A 19145-nucleotide genomic window follows, 5' to 3' on the forward strand; every position below is an offset into this window, starting at 1 on the left:
AAGGTTAAAAGAGCTAGGAAACCAAATTATTAATAGAATGAAAAACGTGTGTTAAAAATGCACTTAATCCAGAGCATGTAATCAAAGTTTAACAGAAATGTATCACAGCATTCTAAACATTTTTATTTGAAAATGGTAATTAAAGGCTCATAGAGCTTCTGTTTCCCTTTTCAAAAGTCAATCTTATGATAATCATAAATTTATTTCACGTGTTTTTGTTTCATTTCCTAACAGAAGTTATGGAAATTAAAATAATCTCCAAATAATCTGTAACTATAACGCTGAATTTTTTTTTCGAAATAAATGAGCTAATTGAAAATATATTAAAAAATCTGATTTTTTTTTAAAAAGTAGGTTTATGAGATGGGGGAACATGGGTACTTGAAAGTCTATTTCTCTGTTCTTCTAATTCTGTCTTTTAGTCAATCATCCGCCTCGAGGTTCACTTTAAGGGAGGGAGAGGGTTTTGCACTTTCAATTTGCTTTTTCATTTTTTCTTTTTCATCTTTTTTTGTTGTTGAACATTTCAAAAATATGCTCCCAAAACTTCAAGTCGATCTAAGTAAAATTCTGAAAATTATTGAGTATTTAGTTTCTGCTCCTTCATGCTGTAGCTCCGACAGCTGTAAACTTCTGCTGCTGTTCCGACAGTTTCGGACGCTAGGAACCTCAGTGCCTTGGAACTAGTTAAATATAATTAAATAAATATCAAAAGAAAAAAAAGGGTCTGAGGACATAGAAGCTGCTACAGAGACTGTACTCTAAGGAACTGGAATTGATGGTTTTTAGCATCTAAAACTCAAAGCACATTTTCTCAAACCCACTTTTTAAAAGTCTGTGTTCACTCCCATTTTAAAACTAAAAGTCCGATTCATTTCAAAATAAATACACACATTCTGCATACAAAAAAAAAAAAGTTTTCGAATTTTATTTTCTTTAAATGGGTTTTTTACATACAAAATAGCGAAATTTTTAGTGGAAAAAAACCCTTTTACTCAAAATAGTCGCCAAAAATTTTAAATTTGGCGAAAAAATATGAGACCGTACGGGGGAGGATTTATTAATACTTTGACTAAATTCAGATAATTTTTTATTTCAGATAATTGTCAGTTGAGATACAGTGAACACAGCAAGTCGTCTTTTTTCAAAGGCGCTCTGGGAAGAGCTCTGTCATCGGCTTGTCTGTGGTTATTTTTTGACAAAAACTTTACAGAATATTCTTAAAACTATATATAACAATGCATAAAAGGTTTTAATAAATTTAATCAAACCATTTTTCTAAAACAAATTCGCAGAAAAAGTGTATTTTTTGACTTGAAAACCTTACCCCTCTCCCTTGAAAGATTTCCACTAGGACGCATCACTCGTATGTTATCGTTTTTTATCACTAAATATAAATCATTATTTCTTAAATGAAACAATGAAAAGCAAAGGGTTCTAAGTGCCAAAATTTAAAATTTTGGGATAGCCTGTTCAAATGGTAGGAGAAAATCTCCTCTGTCTCGGACAAGAGATAGAACTAGTATCCCTGGTAGGTACTTCTATGCAGCAGGATTCAGAAAAAATAAAATGTAATAAAAGTCTGCCTGGGATCTGAACTTGAAATGCGTTTTCCTCAAAACTTTAAAAGGTTCACTTACATCCTTTGCTTCTTACTGCCACAAACGTATTTTTTAAAACTCTTTTCTAAATCTGTACAACGAGCTAAATGTATGGGATGGTCCTTTCAAACTAAAAAAAGAAGAAATTTGATACTTTTTTTATCGTCCGAGAAATGAAATTGCAACAACAATCACTAAACGTTGTGTGTGAAACAAATAAACAATATTGTCGTACTGCGCACTGCAAGAGAGCGCCCGGCTGGCCGAATGGTTAGAGCACTGGACTGATAGCCCAAAGCTTGTGAGTTCGGGCCCCAGAGTGTCGCTTTACTTTCCTTCCTCTTTTACTTTCTTTCCTTTCTACAAGTTGTAGAAATATGTAAATTAGAAGATCACACCTTTGAATTGAAAAAGGGGTTCCTTGAAACCCCGAAACACGTGAGTTCTGTAATCTGTTTATTTGTTCTAAACAACGTTGAATATTTCCTGTTATATATGTAAATAATCTTGGTTCTTCTCGAATGTTCCTAAGTTCTGTATAAAAACCCTCTCTCGAGCTGAGAGTGGGGTTGTTGTGGCTTGGCAGCCAAATAGCTGGTTTGGTTGGTATAAAACCTGCTTTCATCTGTAGTGGATGCTTAAAACAACGTGACAATATAATAGTACCTTCGAGTGAGCAGAAAATCATTTTAAGTACCTTTACTCCACAACTTTGTTGCTAACCGACGCAGAAGACTTTACAGTCTTCCACATTTTTACACAGTTTTTATATTACAAATATTTACAATATCAGCTTTCGTTATACAGGAATTTCATTAAATATCGCCAAATCGAGAAGAGAATAGGCAACTTATTTCTTTTGTTTTCAACTAGGCAACATATCGTCAAGGTGGCGACAAATAACTGGAGGTGAAACGTGTCTATTAATGGTCAAATGGCGGCCAAGTTATGCCGTTTCTTTAGTTTGCATTGAAACTAGCCCTGATTTGTCACTAAATAAATAATTTTAAAAAGGAGTAAATAGCCTTTTAGAACATCCGTTCGTAACCAAAAACGGAGATGCGCAATTATATCCTTTACGAACCTTGTTCACAAAACTTGACGGCATGCCGTTTTTGTATTATGCCTTATACGCACAAAAACTCGTAGATTAGGGAACTACTTCGTTTATAGAAAAAATCCCGAAGAGACCTCAAAGTATTTAATATATTAACTCAGCTTATACCATGTGAACTTAATGAATTATTTAAATTACAAAAAAAAAAAAAAAGCATAAAAATGAACGTCGTACTTGAAGGGCCACTAAGCGAAGTCAATATTAACACAAGAAACCCTTTCATCGGAAAAGGAGAAAATTAAATAATTGCATCTATATCATGCCAACTTTGAATATAACGCGAAAAAACTATATCTGGCATAGAGAAAAAGATATCAAAGAATAAATAAAGGACGCTTGAGATTGGCAAAAAATAATTCAAAGAGAAGGATTGGAAAGGACAACAAAACTAGAGCTCGGGTAAATTTAATAGGGAGCTGATGAAAGCGGAGTCATGAAATTATTTTGCAGGATCTTAAAAACAGCGGTTTAAGTAAAGCAAATACTACACAAAAGTTTACTTTTAATTTTCTATTTATCAATATTTCTAATTTTAAATCAAAAATACATTTTTGTTGTTGAATGACACCAACTACAAGTACTTTTACAATAATTAGGAATATATTTCTGGCTCCATAATGGTTTAAAGTACATTAATAGAAATATTTCTTTTCAAAGAGCAGCTCTAAGAAATCTTTGAAATACGTTTTTTAAGGAAAATAGGAGCCAACTCTAAATGTGCTTTAGTATATTTTCAATTGTAGCTGAGATGCAGCAAGGATAAACCTGCTTTGAGGGATAAACCTCCCAGAACCTTTATTTTTTATACCTCATTGCTAATCCTTGCAAGTAATACAGGGTGTCCTGAAAAAGACTGACTGTTTTCAAAGATTTATAAAAGGAAAACGGTAAATGATAAAATAATAATTATTGAAGAAAATTCATGTGGTGGGCCGTAAATTTTTTTCCCCTTGAGTTCCAAATTTTAGTTGAAAAATTTTCCAATAGATGGCGCTGCAGATAGTAAGCAGTAAATCAAAAAAAAAAAAAAAAAAAGATAGAAAATTACATCATAATTTTTCGAAAATAATGAATAAAAGAACAAATCAATATTTTTAAACAATCGTCGGCAGTAATCCCATGTCGTAATCGGAAGAAAAATCGGTGAATTTCAATTATTCTTTTTTGGCTTACCAGCTTACTATGTGCCGCCCCATCTACTGAAAAATTTTTGAACTAAAATTTAGAACTCTGAGGGAAAAAATTTAGCGGCCATCAGATGAATTTTCTGCAAGAACTAGTTTTTTTTATCATTAACAGTTCTCCTGTTATAAATTTTTGAAAACAATTAGTTTTTTTCAGGACACCCTATATCTATAAAAGGCAAGGTCTCTTATGATCAGGTCCACTGTTTGCCTTGCTTTTCCCAACTTTGCCTTGCTATGATCAATGAACTAATAATTAAGTAAAAAGTAAGCGAAAAACTAGTTGTCCGGAAAGAGAAAAAGCACTGTGGTTTCTTAGGAAGGAGTTTCCCAGTAGGAGTTGCAGGTATTTACAAACCGCGATAAGAAAAATCCCCGTGCAGGGAGAAAAACATCATTGCGGGTAGAACTTTCAAAATGCACCTTACCAAGAAAAAAATGGGATAGTTCAGAGGTAGTATTACTTAAATGCAGGATGCAGCTCAGGTGAGTGGTATCAGAAATTCCTATTCCCGACTCTAAGCCGGCTGATTGCAATTCCTTTGAAAACGCACTATTAGAGAACATTGTTTTGGAATTAATGGGGAGAAGAAGGCCAAGTTGTGCCCGATATTTTGGAGAATAGTTAGAGAATAGGAAGAGTGATAAAAGAAGAAAATATTAAGTTATTTTAAAAAATCAGTTATATGATTGCGTCTTAACCGTAGAATATCAGTTCACACTTTACATGGTAGGAAATATTTGCTATTAATTGTAAAGGATTTAATTTTTCAATTAACTAGTATGTTGTGGCCATCACGAAACTTTCTTCTATATCTTTCTTGTGAATTCTGATCAATCCCTATGCTTGAAAAGAATGCAATATTCCCAGCAAAAAAAAAAAAAAAAACTTGACGACCGTCCGAATTCCTGAATTCCCGCAAAAGCAAAGCAAAGAACGACTTGAAAGTTATTTTAAAAGCCTTGCTTGAATTAATTAGATGTTTTATTTGTTAACAAACATAAAATGGCAACAGTTATTAATTTTAAATCATTGCGATAACATTTCCGATTATCTCCCGAAAATTAAAATCACGTGAAATAAGCAGACGAGAGTATTGTAATTTATCTTTCTTATTGTTGCATTTATAAAGCTATTTTTATTAACACAAAAAAAAAATCAGACCCCCATGGAGCGATTGGCGCCAAAATTGAAACAACGCCTATTTAGAAATAGATTCACATTTATTTCAAATTTCATCCAGAACGTAGCATTACTTCTTGAGAAATGGCACTCACAATGAAAAAAAAGAACATTCGATTGCGCCACCCCCTTTTCAGCTTTTGACACCAAAATAAAATCAGCTCTTATACCCACTAAGGTCTACTTGCCGATAAATTTTTCTTTCATTCCGTTCATTATTTCTTGAGATACAGCAGTCACAATGGACGACAAAAAACGTTCTATAGCTCAACCCCCGTTTGAGTTATTGCCACCAAAATTGAATCAGCACCTGTTCCTGTTAATGGCAACATATGGTCCAAATTTTGTTTGATTCCGCCCGTTACTTCCTGAGGAATAGCAAGCACGCGTAACTCAAAAAACGTCCCATTGCTCCACCCCCCTTGGAGGAATTCGCGCCAAAAACCAATGGGCACAAGTTCACATAGGGGCACATATGTGTACCAAATTTCGTTCGATTTCGTGCGGTAGTTTTTGCTGTAGAGCGGCCACAAAAAACTGGTCACACACAGACGTGACACACACACACACACATACATACATACACACACACATACATACACACACACAGACAGACAGACATTTTCCAAAAATAGTCGAAATGGACTCAGAACACCTCAAAACGTTCGAATCCGTCAAAATTCGAAATTCGAAAATTTGCACGAATCCAATACTTTCTTCTATATATTAGATATAGAAGAAAGTAAAAAAGAGGGAAAGTATGCATTGTTCCTGAAAATGCTATTTTTACTTGCTATTCTTCAATTTTTTTTTTCGCTAAATTTGTGAGTGATTTTTAAACAGGAATGTTTGAAGACCTTTAATAGTTCAGTAAATTCAAGTTCGTTTAATCGATTTCAGTGAAAAAAATGTTGGCAGAACTGAATTTCAAACAGAGTTTTATTTTATTTCAATGTCGTTATTTTTTTCCTCAAGATCTGAAAGTTCAACTTAAAACAAGGGCATTCTTTATTTTTCGAGACTTTTTTTTTGAAATCGTCTTGAAAATTTACTTTATGTAAGTTTGGAAAGTTCAACATTGTACAGTATAAAAGAAAATTTGTGCAAAACTATGTGTTTAAAATTTTAAAGATATTATAATTTATTGCTGTTAACAATGATAATTTCAAACCTTTGATGGGTAAAATTTTAAAAGATAAAATTTATTGAATGAAAGTTCATACGCTGACAGAATATGTTATTACTTTTTTGAGACCTTTTCGTTATTTTTCAAATATATTTCATGATTTTATTTGAAAAATTGTATATACAATACGAAGTTAGCTAGCAAGCCCCCAAGTTTGCTCTTCTCATCGTTCATTCTCTTCCTTGCCACGTTGATGATAACAACGTTACAATGTCTCTTTGTATTGCGCCTAATCGTTTTCAAGATACTTTTCAAACTGATTCGGAAATCCATTCCTAATAGATTTGATACAATATTTTTCGACACATACAGATAATTTCATATTCATTGCTGATTAAATCCGAAAGGAAAGTGCGGATTAGAGAAAATTTTAAAGCATGCCCGTTATCGTTACATATTAGATTATTACCTTTTGTCTGTAATATAATAGTGTAGACCGACCAGTGAATGAGCACTCTTAAGCGCAATTTCATATTCAAAAATTCATGACATCGTTAAAAGCTGTAGTATTTGGAACACGATCGCAAACACATTTTAAATTATACCATGCAATTTTTTTCCTTTAAATTTGAAAAATTTTCTGCAAGTTCTACATCAGGTGTTTTGGAAGGTTAAAATGAAAAAACGTGCCCCTACCCAGTAAATGAGTAACATTTAAGGTGAATCCCAGGAAAAAGGCAGCATAACACTTGAATTTTAAAACTTACTATTCTGTCACTTGCCATATACCATTCTCTTCAGAATTAAATGAACTTCTTGAATCTTAACCTGTTTTTTCCAAATAGTTTGATGACTTCCAGAAAAATCTCTTTGAATTTTTACAGAGCAAAAAACTTCTTTTTTGTTACGTAATGTAATTTCAATAAACTTGTTATCAGCATATAATAGTTAGGTTTACTTTTATCTTTTGAATGTCAAGTTAAACCTTTTGGTAAGTAATTTAAAATTTCTTATTTTTCAACCATGAAATAGGTCCATTACTAAGGTGACAATTTGATGTCCTTCCGTTACCAAAATACTGCATCTCAGTTAGTTCACCAAGAACCTATTGGGTATAAAAACTAATGTTTTTTTTTAATCCAAAGCAGAACCTCGTCAAAGAGGCATAGTTATAATTTTAATGGAGATTTAATTTATACGGTTTTTAATGGTAACGGAAGGACAAAAAATACGATAACGGAAGAACATTTAACTATAAGCAGATGCAGGGTAAAATTTTAGAATGCTAGTATAAAACAAACTATTGTTTAAAGTAATAGTCACATTTTAAACATATATAAGTAATATTTGAACAAAAGTTATGTGTGCTTTTATTTAAAAAATAAACTTTCATTTATTTTTTAAGAGAAATGTTTCGTGATTTTATTTCTTCTATTATATGTGATGAAACTCATGAAAATTACACTTAAAAACTCCTAAGCGTGTGAAAATTATTTTGGTATGACATGTTTGTGATATGACAAGCCTATTCAAGCAGAAAGATACGCTTAAAAAATGGAAATTTATATTGGAACAATTCAATATTGAAACTGCTCTCAGATTTGTTGCCACATGTCACAAGAAAGGACTGTTGAGAGCATTGATTTAACGGTTAAACGCACTGCGAAGAGTAAATTCATAGATCAACTTTCAAAAAGATGGAGAAAAAAGAATACAAAAAGATCCATTCTCATCCTGACACACAAAATATGCACTATTGTGGGCATTGTATTTGAATCCTGTAACAAGTAATATTATTGAATATAGTAAGTGCTTCAACAAATCGAACGAGATTTCACTTCAAAGTCAACAAACTCTCAGTTATAAATAATGTTAAAAATGAAGATACTGCTGAATCAAAAACACCAAATGGGAAGAATATGCCAAAGAATATGCCAAAGGGTTCATTAACGTTTGTACAAGTTTTATTAGTTGGACGGAAGGGAAAGAAATTAACAAAGAGCAATGTTGGACAGACACTTCATATAAAAGATGAAGGAATAAAAATAACTTGTCTGAGAATGCATAATAATGTGGGAATGATCTTCGTGTTTGCTGAGAAAGAAGATAAATGTTCTATGGACTATGCTAAAATTATTGAGTATTTAAAGAATTCACAATTGTAACAGATGGCTCAGGCATCATATATGATTGTTTCAGACTGCTGTATTAGCTCATTAAATGTTTGTAAGTTGAAATTTTCCAAGTTTAATTGCTTTGAACTTCTTGTCCTTCCGTTACTGTCCTTCTGATACCCTAAACAAATACATAATTTATATGCTTAAAATAATTATTTTTTAAACCTGGGAATGGAATTGTAATGAGTGAACACTCCTGTATGTGCTTTAATTTTTACATAATTTTTCCTTTTATAGTTTAGCTGAACTTTTGGGAAGAACATGATAGTGTGAAAATCATGTCGCAAAAATGTCCTTCCGTTACTGTTTTTTAAATTTGATTTAAAAAAAAGTTACTAACAAAAAATTCTCAGCTTCAGATTTTCAGCAACTTACTAGGTTGTGTATAAAAGTCTATGCATCAGTTTTTCAAAAATTATGTATTTTGATACTCTCACAGACAAAAATAAATCGATTTTTTTTGTAAAACTGTCCTTCCGTTACTGCTAGAATTCATCTTAACCAGTGAGGACAAGCACAGCATTTTCTAGTCAGTTTCCTTTTGTAAATGTATAGAAGGAAGCGACTAAATACAATGTTGTTGTTGTCTTGTGCCAATTTGGCTGGTCCTTTGGGGAGCACTGCATCATTTTTATAACTGTACCGTAATTTGGCGTGAAGTCCAACTTCCACAGTACGCACATGCCATAGGGACCCGTTTATAGGGAAGGCTACCATTCACAGCACAACACATTCATACAGAAAAGGACAAACACAGGAGGGAGAAAGTACATCCCTGCCAGAGCCGGGAATCGAACCCATGACCTACCCATCCGCAGTCAGATTTCTCTAATCACTAGACAAGGCGGTCGACGCTACATCAATACTTCTAATAAAAACTTTTGAAACATATTTTTCAATAAAACTTACAAACTGTTCATTCATTATTGGGCGTTATTCGCTGATAGGTTTGCTCTAATAAAGAGGGATTTTTTAAAAATGCTATTTTGAAAAATAAAACCTAATTAAGAAAATATCTGAAGACTAAACAAATGTAATATTACGATAGCTAACAGTTTCATTAACCCCTGATGATTTTAATACAACCAGTGCGCACGTTTCATAAACGGGTCAGTTTTATTAATCATGCACAAAACAAATGTGATATCTAGCAGTGAGTTATTACATAATTCGTATATGAAGTATAAAATCCGGGAAAATATATTTTATTTGTCGTAAATAATTTATTCGCACGATACCTTGAAAACAAATTTTGAAGATTAATGGATAAAAAAGTCGATGTTTTCCGTTTGCTGAGATTGATGGAAGCAAAAATATTTACTTGCTCCCTCAAAATATAAAACAAGCTCTAAACCACAAACAAGACTGAAACGGAAAGATGTGTTGATGCTAGAGAATACATGGATTTTGTATATGTGAAAATAGTGCTGAAACCAGCAAAGGATCAGGAATGGGAAAAGTAAAATCGTTTTGCTACGCGAAAGCTTGTAGTTTTATTCAGAAAAGTGTACAGTAGGGAAAAATGAATTCTAAATGTGTTCTGTTGCTTTTGTTTAAATAATCGGTGAGCATTTTGATGAGCAGTTAATTAAAATAGGAATAGTTTTTAATATGAAGTTTATTTACATAACGGGTATACAGGGGCGCGCACAGAAATTTTGGGGCCCGTCACAAGTGACTTTTACGGGCTCCCCTCCATATTGTTTACCCCTAGGTCTCTACATGTATCTCACCCCTTGTTTTAAAAATCTCCGGCCCCTTCAGAATCGGGCACGGGCCAACAGGTGTCCTCCCCTCCCTGTGCCCTCCCCTGCGGGTTTATATTAGGGTGGTTCGAAAAAATCGATTTATTCATTTCGGAATCGCGTTACCTCTCAAAACTTGTAGTTTGATGTCCTCAATTGAAGAAAAATAATAAAAAAAAATTCTAAGTTGACATCTTCAGTTCGCGCATGAGGCTGAAAGTTAGAAAAAAATGTGAAAAATTGAAATTTTCAGAAAATAATTTAAAAAAACATTTTTTGTATTTTTTCATAATTCAACAGCCATAAGTTGTCAGTATATAGCGTAATTTGAACCTAAAAAATGTTTATAGCTTTTGCATAAGATCTTTAGTTTGCGCATACGCCTTAGATTGAGTTGGAGATTTAAGCGTAGATCTTAGGCGTATGCGCAAACGAAAGATCTTATGTAAAAGCTATAAAATAGTTTTTTAGGTTCAAACTAGGCTATATACTGATAATTTATGGCTGTTGCGGAATAAAAATATATATAAAAAAATCAATTTTCATGTATTTTATAAATTCAATTTTTAGCATATTTTTTTCAAACTTTCAGCCCAATGCGCCAACTAAAGATGTCAATTCAGTTTTTTTTTATTATTTTTCCCCAATTAAGGACACCGAACTAAAACTTTTGAGACATAACGCGATTCCGAAATGAGGAAATCGATTTTTTTGAGCCAACCTAGTATACAATATGTGACTAAAAGTATTGGGACTGTTTCAAAAATTCACATTTTTAAGGATTTCTCGAGAAAATAAAGACCAATTGCTTCGTAACTTTTGTTGAATAAAACATATGCTAGTTGTCATTTTGCATTAAAAGTTATATCACCCATGCATTTAGGGGACCAGCAACAAATTGAGGAAAACAAAAATGCTTTTTGATCATTGTTCATCGTAAATAGGTGAGAATAAGCTGTAAATTTCAGAACTTAGATACCTTACTACGCACAATTATTTTACGTACTTTCGAGAAAATATTGCTGATATTCATGAAAATATAAGCATTTCTTTCAGAACTACGAATTTTATTTGAAGGTTTTTTGATCCGGGTTCGAACCCGACTCAGGCATGGATGTGCTTTTTCTCTCCTGTCCTTGTCTTTTCTTCGTGTGAATGTGTTGTTATGCTGTGAATGGTTGCCCACCCTATAAACGTGTACTTGTGGCATGTGTGTACTGTGGAAACCGGACTTCACACCAATTTACGGAACAGTTGGAAAAGTGAAGCAGCGCACCCCAAATTGTCAGCCTGGCTGGCACACGACAACAACAATGAAAACAACATTAGATAATGTGTTTTTATATTCTAGAGGAAATACCCAAAAGTGGCCATAGTGGCAGACTTTCTGGCAAACTGTTTGTTTACTTTCGGTCTATCTATTCTGAAATTAGGGTATAGAAACTGTGTGTTAGCAAAAAATTAATATTTTATAAACAGTCAGAATTAGAGTAGTTAACTGATAACAAAATCGAAAGGTCGTGCTAAGTTAAACAGAACCAAATATATCTTGCTTTGAATCGAGTGCGATTTGGGAATAAGTTATCGCCACAGTGGTTTTCCCTTTGCAACGGAGAATTTATGTTTGTCGACATAGTGATTCTCTGTTTCAATTTTTATTTAGAAAAACTTGTTTTCGTTGTATTGCTCCCGTTCTACAACGTACAAACATCAAACCGCAGCTAGTTTTGACTCAATTGTCGCGTTTTTTCCCCTGTGCATTTCAGTAAATAAAAATAATGATAAAAATAATAAATAAAATAAAATAAGAAACGTGATACGTACTCGAAGTAATGCTTTAGTAAAGCTAATACACTTTTACCCAAGACTTTAATGCATTACTGCTTTCATTTAAAAAATAGTTTCAAGGACTCCGATATAGTTAAAATTATTTTCATTTTATCATTACAAAGTAAATAAATAAACAAGTATATAAATCAAAGTAGATAGAATATGAATCAGTTAACAAAAGAAAATTAGTATCTGAATAGAAAATAAATAGTGAGTAAATAAATATCAATAATATCAGAGATTAACAAAAATATTAAAACTTGTAGTTCATTCTTAATTTGTAAAAATAAATAAATTATTTAAATTAAAAAAATTTCTAAAGTATCTTCAAAGCATGCTAAAAAAATGCAAAACTTATCAGTTGAATGAACGATTTTTCTCACAAAAATTTGAATTTAACTATTGAGCAATGAATAAGATTTCTTATTTGTAATTACTCCGGTCATCAGTTTTTCTTTTAATAGGGCCTCAGCGAAATTGAATAACAAATATTTTTTCCCCTTAGCGATTTGCATTATTCCATTCAAAGTTGTTGGCGACTGCAAAGCCAAAGGACAGAAAGAAACTCGGATCACAAAAGTAAAAAACAGCAAAACTGGTCCGTATGTGTCCAGGAAAAACCATTTTACCCACAGAGGGTTTAAAGGTTCTACTATTAATAACACATTTAGTTAAGATGCTTATTTCACAAAAGCGGTTTCATGGCAAAAAAAAAAAAGAAAGAAAGAATAGAATATTAAAATTAATAAACAAATCATTACTGACGAAGTTAAACTTCGAAGTAAAAGAAAACAATATATTGGTAGTAAAAAGTAAAAGCACTAAAATGAGTTTTAAATAGCTAAAAGGAAGAAAAAGATAAGCAGATTAGGAAAATACTTTGTTGGGGGAAAAAAATATTTTTTTTCCTTACGGTTCAATTTTTGATGCTAAAGGTTACAAAGCTACAAAGGAAAAACCTGCTTTAACCAGCTTTGCTAATCAAAATAGTTCGAAAGGTAGGAAAAAGAATAAATAAGTGCTTTCACAATATTTTTGACTTCTAATGGATCTTAATACTTTATTAAATTCGACAGGATAACGAATTTTAATAAATAGAGACTCGAATATTGAAATCCGAAGTATTCTCATTCATCTTGAGTTATGCCTCAAATACAGTATGTATATTTCGATATCACGTTATTATGTCACATTCAATCTATGTATTCATAAAAGAAAACATTAAGAGGTTTAATAGACTGAGAAAGATATGACGAGTCACTAGCGTTGCGAGAAGTTACTTTCTGACAGAGCAGGGAATCGCTCATAATAGACCTTACAAGTTAGAAAACTTTTGCTCTAGGATTCAGATTATGTGCCGAAATCAAGGGTTTTGAAGTGGGAGGGGGAGGGGGGAGGACTTCCACAGAATAGGGTAGTATGTATACAATATGGTAGACTGGGACACATTTATGCGGATTTTTTTCAATGAGTTTTCTAACTTTTATATTTTAACTTAGGAAATTTTAGACAATGCGGCTTTATAAAGCAGTTAATGGAGTTAAAATTGGTACATTCAGTTTTTGCTCAGTTTGTGTTTTTAACCGTTAAAAAATTTTTTTTTGAGTCCAAGTCAGTTGCGTAAACTTGCCCCGGACACGGGCCACGTTCACGCAGATTTATTTTGACACCTAACGTGGTTCTGTTAGTGTTTTGAACATTATGTCTTACCCGTTAAAATAAAGCAAATTTATTAAAGACTGAATAGTGTATAAAGTAAAAGCTGAGCGGGCATGAAGACAGCACTACATGATTGTAAGCTGTAAGATGCGAATTCGTAACTCAATTGAAAATTAAATGGTGATTTTCAAAACTAAATAGCCTAAAAATACTAAAAAATTTTCAGGCAGTTCGGAGTGAAAAAAAAAAGTCAGGTCACGTTTAAAGTAATACGCAGTAAGAACGTGCGCAAAGGTGCTCAGACGTCAACGCGCAAACTTGCCCCGTCGCCAAGTATGAATTTATTTTAACCGTGCAAAAAAAAAAAAAAAAAAAAAAAAAAAAAAAAAAAAAAAATTAGTTTATAGAAATAAAATTCTCAAAAAAGGATAAATTCTGTTAATTTTCATATATTTGTTCTGTCTTAACAAAGTGTTATTCTTTCACAGTATGCTTCAGAACGTTCAACTCAAAATTTACTCGACTTGATAGAAAATATATTATTCTTACTGCAAGCTAGACCGAAGCTCGACTGATGTTAAAAAACTTGTGAGGATATTTGCTAGGAAGCAGCATCAATCTGTTACGATTGTTGGCTCTCCAATTATAATTCGTTTTGAAAAAAGGGCACTGCGTAAATGTGCCCCGGTCTACCCTTCAGCAAAAGAATTGACAGTTAATTTCATGGCATTAATATTTTTTACATTTTATGCTAGGTATTTATTTTTTCAATCTATCGAGCAAATTTTCCCCAATGAAGGTCCAGAACTATTAATCTTTTTTTTCCCCGAGGAATCACGAACTGCTTATTTTCCTCACTTGACCAAAGTTGACGCTGGTCTGATTTTTCAGATTACCATGACGACGAGAATGTTTTTAACTCGATGTTTTTAATATTTATTTAGAGAGATTAATTTTCATCGTCATGCTTACAAACCGCCTACGTTCATTCGAGGCTTAACTCAAGCAGATTTTATATTAGAAAAAGGGTTTTTTGAGCAAAGTCAAGTTTTTTTCAGGAAAAAAAACATAGTATACAGATAAACTTAATAGCAAAAACTTCATCTAAATGCAAAATTTCCAGATTACTAATTTCCACCATTGAAGGTTGATAAGAAATTAAAATACCATAACGGTATACGCTGTAAATATAATTGTTATGATAAGTGTACGGGTTTAAACTGGTCATAATTAACCGTGACATCTTTATTACTGCGTTTTAATCACCATTTCTTTTTAAATGGATCTACCTCGAATTACCTAATCTAGAAAACTACCAGTTATAATGTGACGGGTGCAAATTTTTTCTCTATTTCCTTTTCATTAAATTTGTTGAAACAAGAGACACAACTATTAGGGTCCTATTGCAATTCGTTCCTGCGAAAAACATAATTTGAATTCAAGATGTCAAAATTCAATTTTTTTTTATATAGATTTTAACTCTAAATAATAAGTTTTGTTACCATAAACGTTTCCTCTGATACGAAATGATTTTGATTAGTTCAAAATAATTTTCATTAATCAGTAATTGTAACTGTTCTAAGACACATTTAGTTGGGCAGTAATTCTAACGACTGATAGGAGATGTTAATTTGGGAGTTCTCAAAAGAATTTAGAATTTAAATATTCTAGTATGAGATTGTGACTGTGGAAATTGTCAAGTACCATTGTATTTGCCTTGTCTTCTTTGTTTGCAAAATTGATTATTCCTTTGCACCATCTGTAGTGGGTGGTGCGAGAGAGAGAGAAAGAGAGAGCTGAAGTTGGAATTAATTGAGCGTCAAGAGATAAAATAAATTCATTGTGTCAAGTTGCGTCATGTCCGCTTAAAAATGTGACATATAAATAGTTACTCCAAAGGTATTCAGGTTGATTGTAAATGAGATTGTGTGTCTTGTTGATTCCAATGTTCATTTCCGTGGAATTCAGACAAATATGAATAGCCTTTCTAATATACGTGTAGATTATAATCGATAATTTATGTTTAAGTAAAAAAAGGAACTTCCGTTAATGTATTTTGCTTATAGGTTTAATTGAAAATTTTGGCTTAAACGTTAAGCTTAATTAAAACAAAATAGTGTTACACAGCTTTTATTTTACTCAATTTTGTCACAATTGTTTGCTAATAGTCATGTCTCATTTTAGCTTTATGTGCCCCATGTACAATACTCGTAAAATATTAAAATGTTAGATTGTCGCCTTTCCACGTTTTAGCAGCGTATTAATGAGAAAGTATTACATAAAATGCTACCAGCTAGCACTAACCATAACCGATTTGATGTTGACCATTTTAAAATTTATAAAAGGTATTTTCTCCTAAAGTGGGACGGAAAAGAAAATTACCGGCGTCATGGCTTTCTGATGGCTGTCAGTGGTCATAATTTGAGTAGAAGTAATCACATTTACATATGCTACATAGAAGTGAAAGGGAAAAGTTACAAGCGTAAAAAAAGAAACAAAAGAGAAAATGTAAAAACAATATTTGGAAGAAGGAAAGCGCGAAACTGCAAGAAAAAAAAGAAAAGAAAAAACTGAAATGAATGACGGAGCTGACTTGGAATGAATGTAACTTAATGGAAGAAAATGCTGCAGATCGTTTACAAGATGATGCTAGCTAACGAAAAATTGAAACGAGTTGTTTCAAAAAGTGACATGATTGACTTAAAAGGTCCCCAGATGATGTAATGCTTCAAACATAAATATAAGACTACCGTTTCAAAATAACTGACTAGTGTTTTCCATACCTTGAAAATAAAAAATCATGTTTTTTTTTTAAAAATTCAGTTGCTTTTCAACTATTACTTATTATACTGCTTTAAATTTTTATTTAGGAATTAAAATGTAACTATAATTAATCAATTAATTAATAGCTGTTTCATTTATACGCTAATGTTAATTTTTTTCACTTACTATTTGATGTATAGTTTATCTTATTGTTTAATGTTAAGTCTATACTAATATTATAAAGAGAGAGAGCGGATTTTTGTGTGTTTATTATATGTTCGAGGTAATATCTGGAACCACAGCAACTATTTGAAAATCATTTCACTACATAAAAGGTGCATTCTTACTGAGTGACATAGGCTATAATTTATGCATGTATGCATTCATACTATCTTTTAAAACCAATAGTTTGTCTGGGCTACCAGTTTTTGTTTCGTACTGTTTTGTTCTTATGTACGTAAAAACAAATCTCGATTGCTTCGCATCCGTAATAACAGAATAGTTAACGGTTCTCTTTGAACTGAATGCTGAGGGTATTGGAACACGTGAAAGCAGTAAATATCACGATGCCAGCATGAGAACCGCCAAAACCTTTACATGTATTTGATGCTGCAGAGGATAAGGTCAACTGACGAACTACAACCAGATATTTTCATCTACTACTACGTTTTTAGGTAGTTTACTTCTCACAATGGAGATTTTTTTAAATAGAAAAACTCGGTTATTTGAGTCTGTTTCTCATACAAAATACCCTTAAATAGTCCTTAAATTTTAAATGAGAACTTTGTCTTTAGATTTCATCTTTTTTTTTGAACTTCTAGCTCTGGAATTACTATAAGGAAAGTGACTGATAGAATGGGAAATTTTTTTAATAAGAATATCTAAAGTTTCAAAGAATGAAAGATTAGGAATATGAATAATGAAGGTACAATTTCTTAAACCTTAAATGCATCATGCTGCTATTTGGCAACACACCAAATTTAATTTCTTAAAATACTAGGAGAATAAATTTAAGCTTTTTTTGTTGTTGCTAATAGCAATGAAAATACTCATTGAAGATCAAACTTGTAAACTCTCATAACCAAACTTGTAAATACAGAACATATGAGGTGGGAATGAAAATAGTTTTATTTTTTCGGCATTCGTAAATGTAGGACGTTTCCTTTAGAGAATGCTTTCTTCTTGTTATTCTTTGAGGAATCAAGTATTACTACTACATAAATAGCTGGGAATTTTTACCGTTTTTGTCGATATTTTATAATGTTTGATTGTGAAAAATTTGTTGTTTTCTCAGTTAAAGTCCAATGTTGCCAAGTGGGTCTGTCACCATAAACCATATCTAAGTTAAACTAAGATTTATTAACGTATTTTTCCCATAATTTGAACAACAAGCAAAAGCCAAAGAGCATATTTAAAAGTTCTTTAAGAAATCATGCATTTTACGGTTAAAGTCTTAAAAGTACGAATTGCATTGTCTAACGATGAAGAGTGTTGGTATAGTTGACGCACTTAAATTTACGTGATACTAGTAATAGATATTCATTAGGTTATAAAGACGCATTCGAAAAGCTTGAAAGTAACTGGAAATCCCACTCTGAACGTAAACCACCATCCTTGATAGTGGATCAGGACTGGACTGGACTGGACACACAACTTTGACAACAGAGTAGCTATATGAAAACTACAACTTTGAACTAATGCAAGGGCAGAAAGACTTTCAGAAAGTTCTGTTAAGAGTTTCTTAAATATGTATTATAATATTTTAAATGAGTACAACCTTGGAATCAATTAAACCGTATGTTTAATTTACATTAAGTCGGACTTTTTGTTTTATTACCTCTTTTCACAACAATGATGTGGTAGAAATATAAAAAGAACATATCATCAAGCTTACAATGCAATCAAATCTTCACGAGTCACTGATCCCGTATCTTTAATTACAACGAAAACGATTATAACTCTGGACGTAATAGAAACTTCCAGTTGCATTTGAAAGACCTTCAAAAGTTATGCGATAAACTTTTTTTTTTTTAAATTTGCTTCAGCCACAATTGATTAAAGATGAGAAGTTCGTTCAGAACTAAACCAGACTACTTTCTTCAATGCAGATCTTCGATTTTTGAATTTTCCCTACCGCAGTTCTTTGATTCGATGGTACCCCTTCGAATCTCCCCCTCTCTCTCTCTTTTTCTGGCTGTCAAAACAATAATTTCTATATATTGATCTATGAAAAATAAACTATTAAGAACTGCAAACATGAAGTCAATTACTGTCTATCCCTTTTTAATTAACTATCAGTAAAATCTTTCTAGCAAGATTTTTCAACTAAAAATTTATAGTATTCAAGCTCAGTGTTTTGGTACGTATAAACGTAAACGCAAGAAAATGCAATATAATAATTGAATTATGAAAAAAAACCCTCACATTTAATTATAAATTTGACGAACACCAATCCACAAAACGTTACTTCAACACAACACTTTTCAGTAGCACTTACAGCAGTAGGCAAAAAGTTTATGGTTTAGAAGCAGTAGATATCAAAATTCAAGAAGCAGTTATTTATTTAATTGGTAACATGTGACTTTATTTTGTAATTGTTGCGAGATAAACAAAATAAAATAACAAAATTAAAAACTAGGAATAAAGTAGGAGATTTAAATGAAATTTCTGAAAGTTCCGAAGTAGTTTTATTAATTGAATCCTTCAATTTGACAGATACGGGGTTTTTTTTTGGATCACATCTATCTTTCTGTTTCAAGG

At 32.1% G+C, this 19145-nt stretch overlaps 1 protein-coding gene across 1 annotated transcript in view; it reads right to left on the reverse strand.

Annotated features, from left to right (window-relative positions):
* Window positions 1–19145, reverse strand: part of LOC129234162 (uncharacterized) — an 80308-nt gene that overhangs the window by 59732 nt on the left and 1431 nt on the right. The gene's annotated exons all lie outside the window — the stretch shown is intronic.

Source organism: Uloborus diversus, chromosome 1, assembly GCF_026930045.1.
Source record: "Uloborus diversus isolate 005 chromosome 1, Udiv.v.3.1, whole genome shotgun sequence".
In the NCBI taxonomy this organism is placed as follows: Eukaryota; Metazoa; Arthropoda; class Arachnida; order Araneae; family Uloboridae; genus Uloborus; species Uloborus diversus.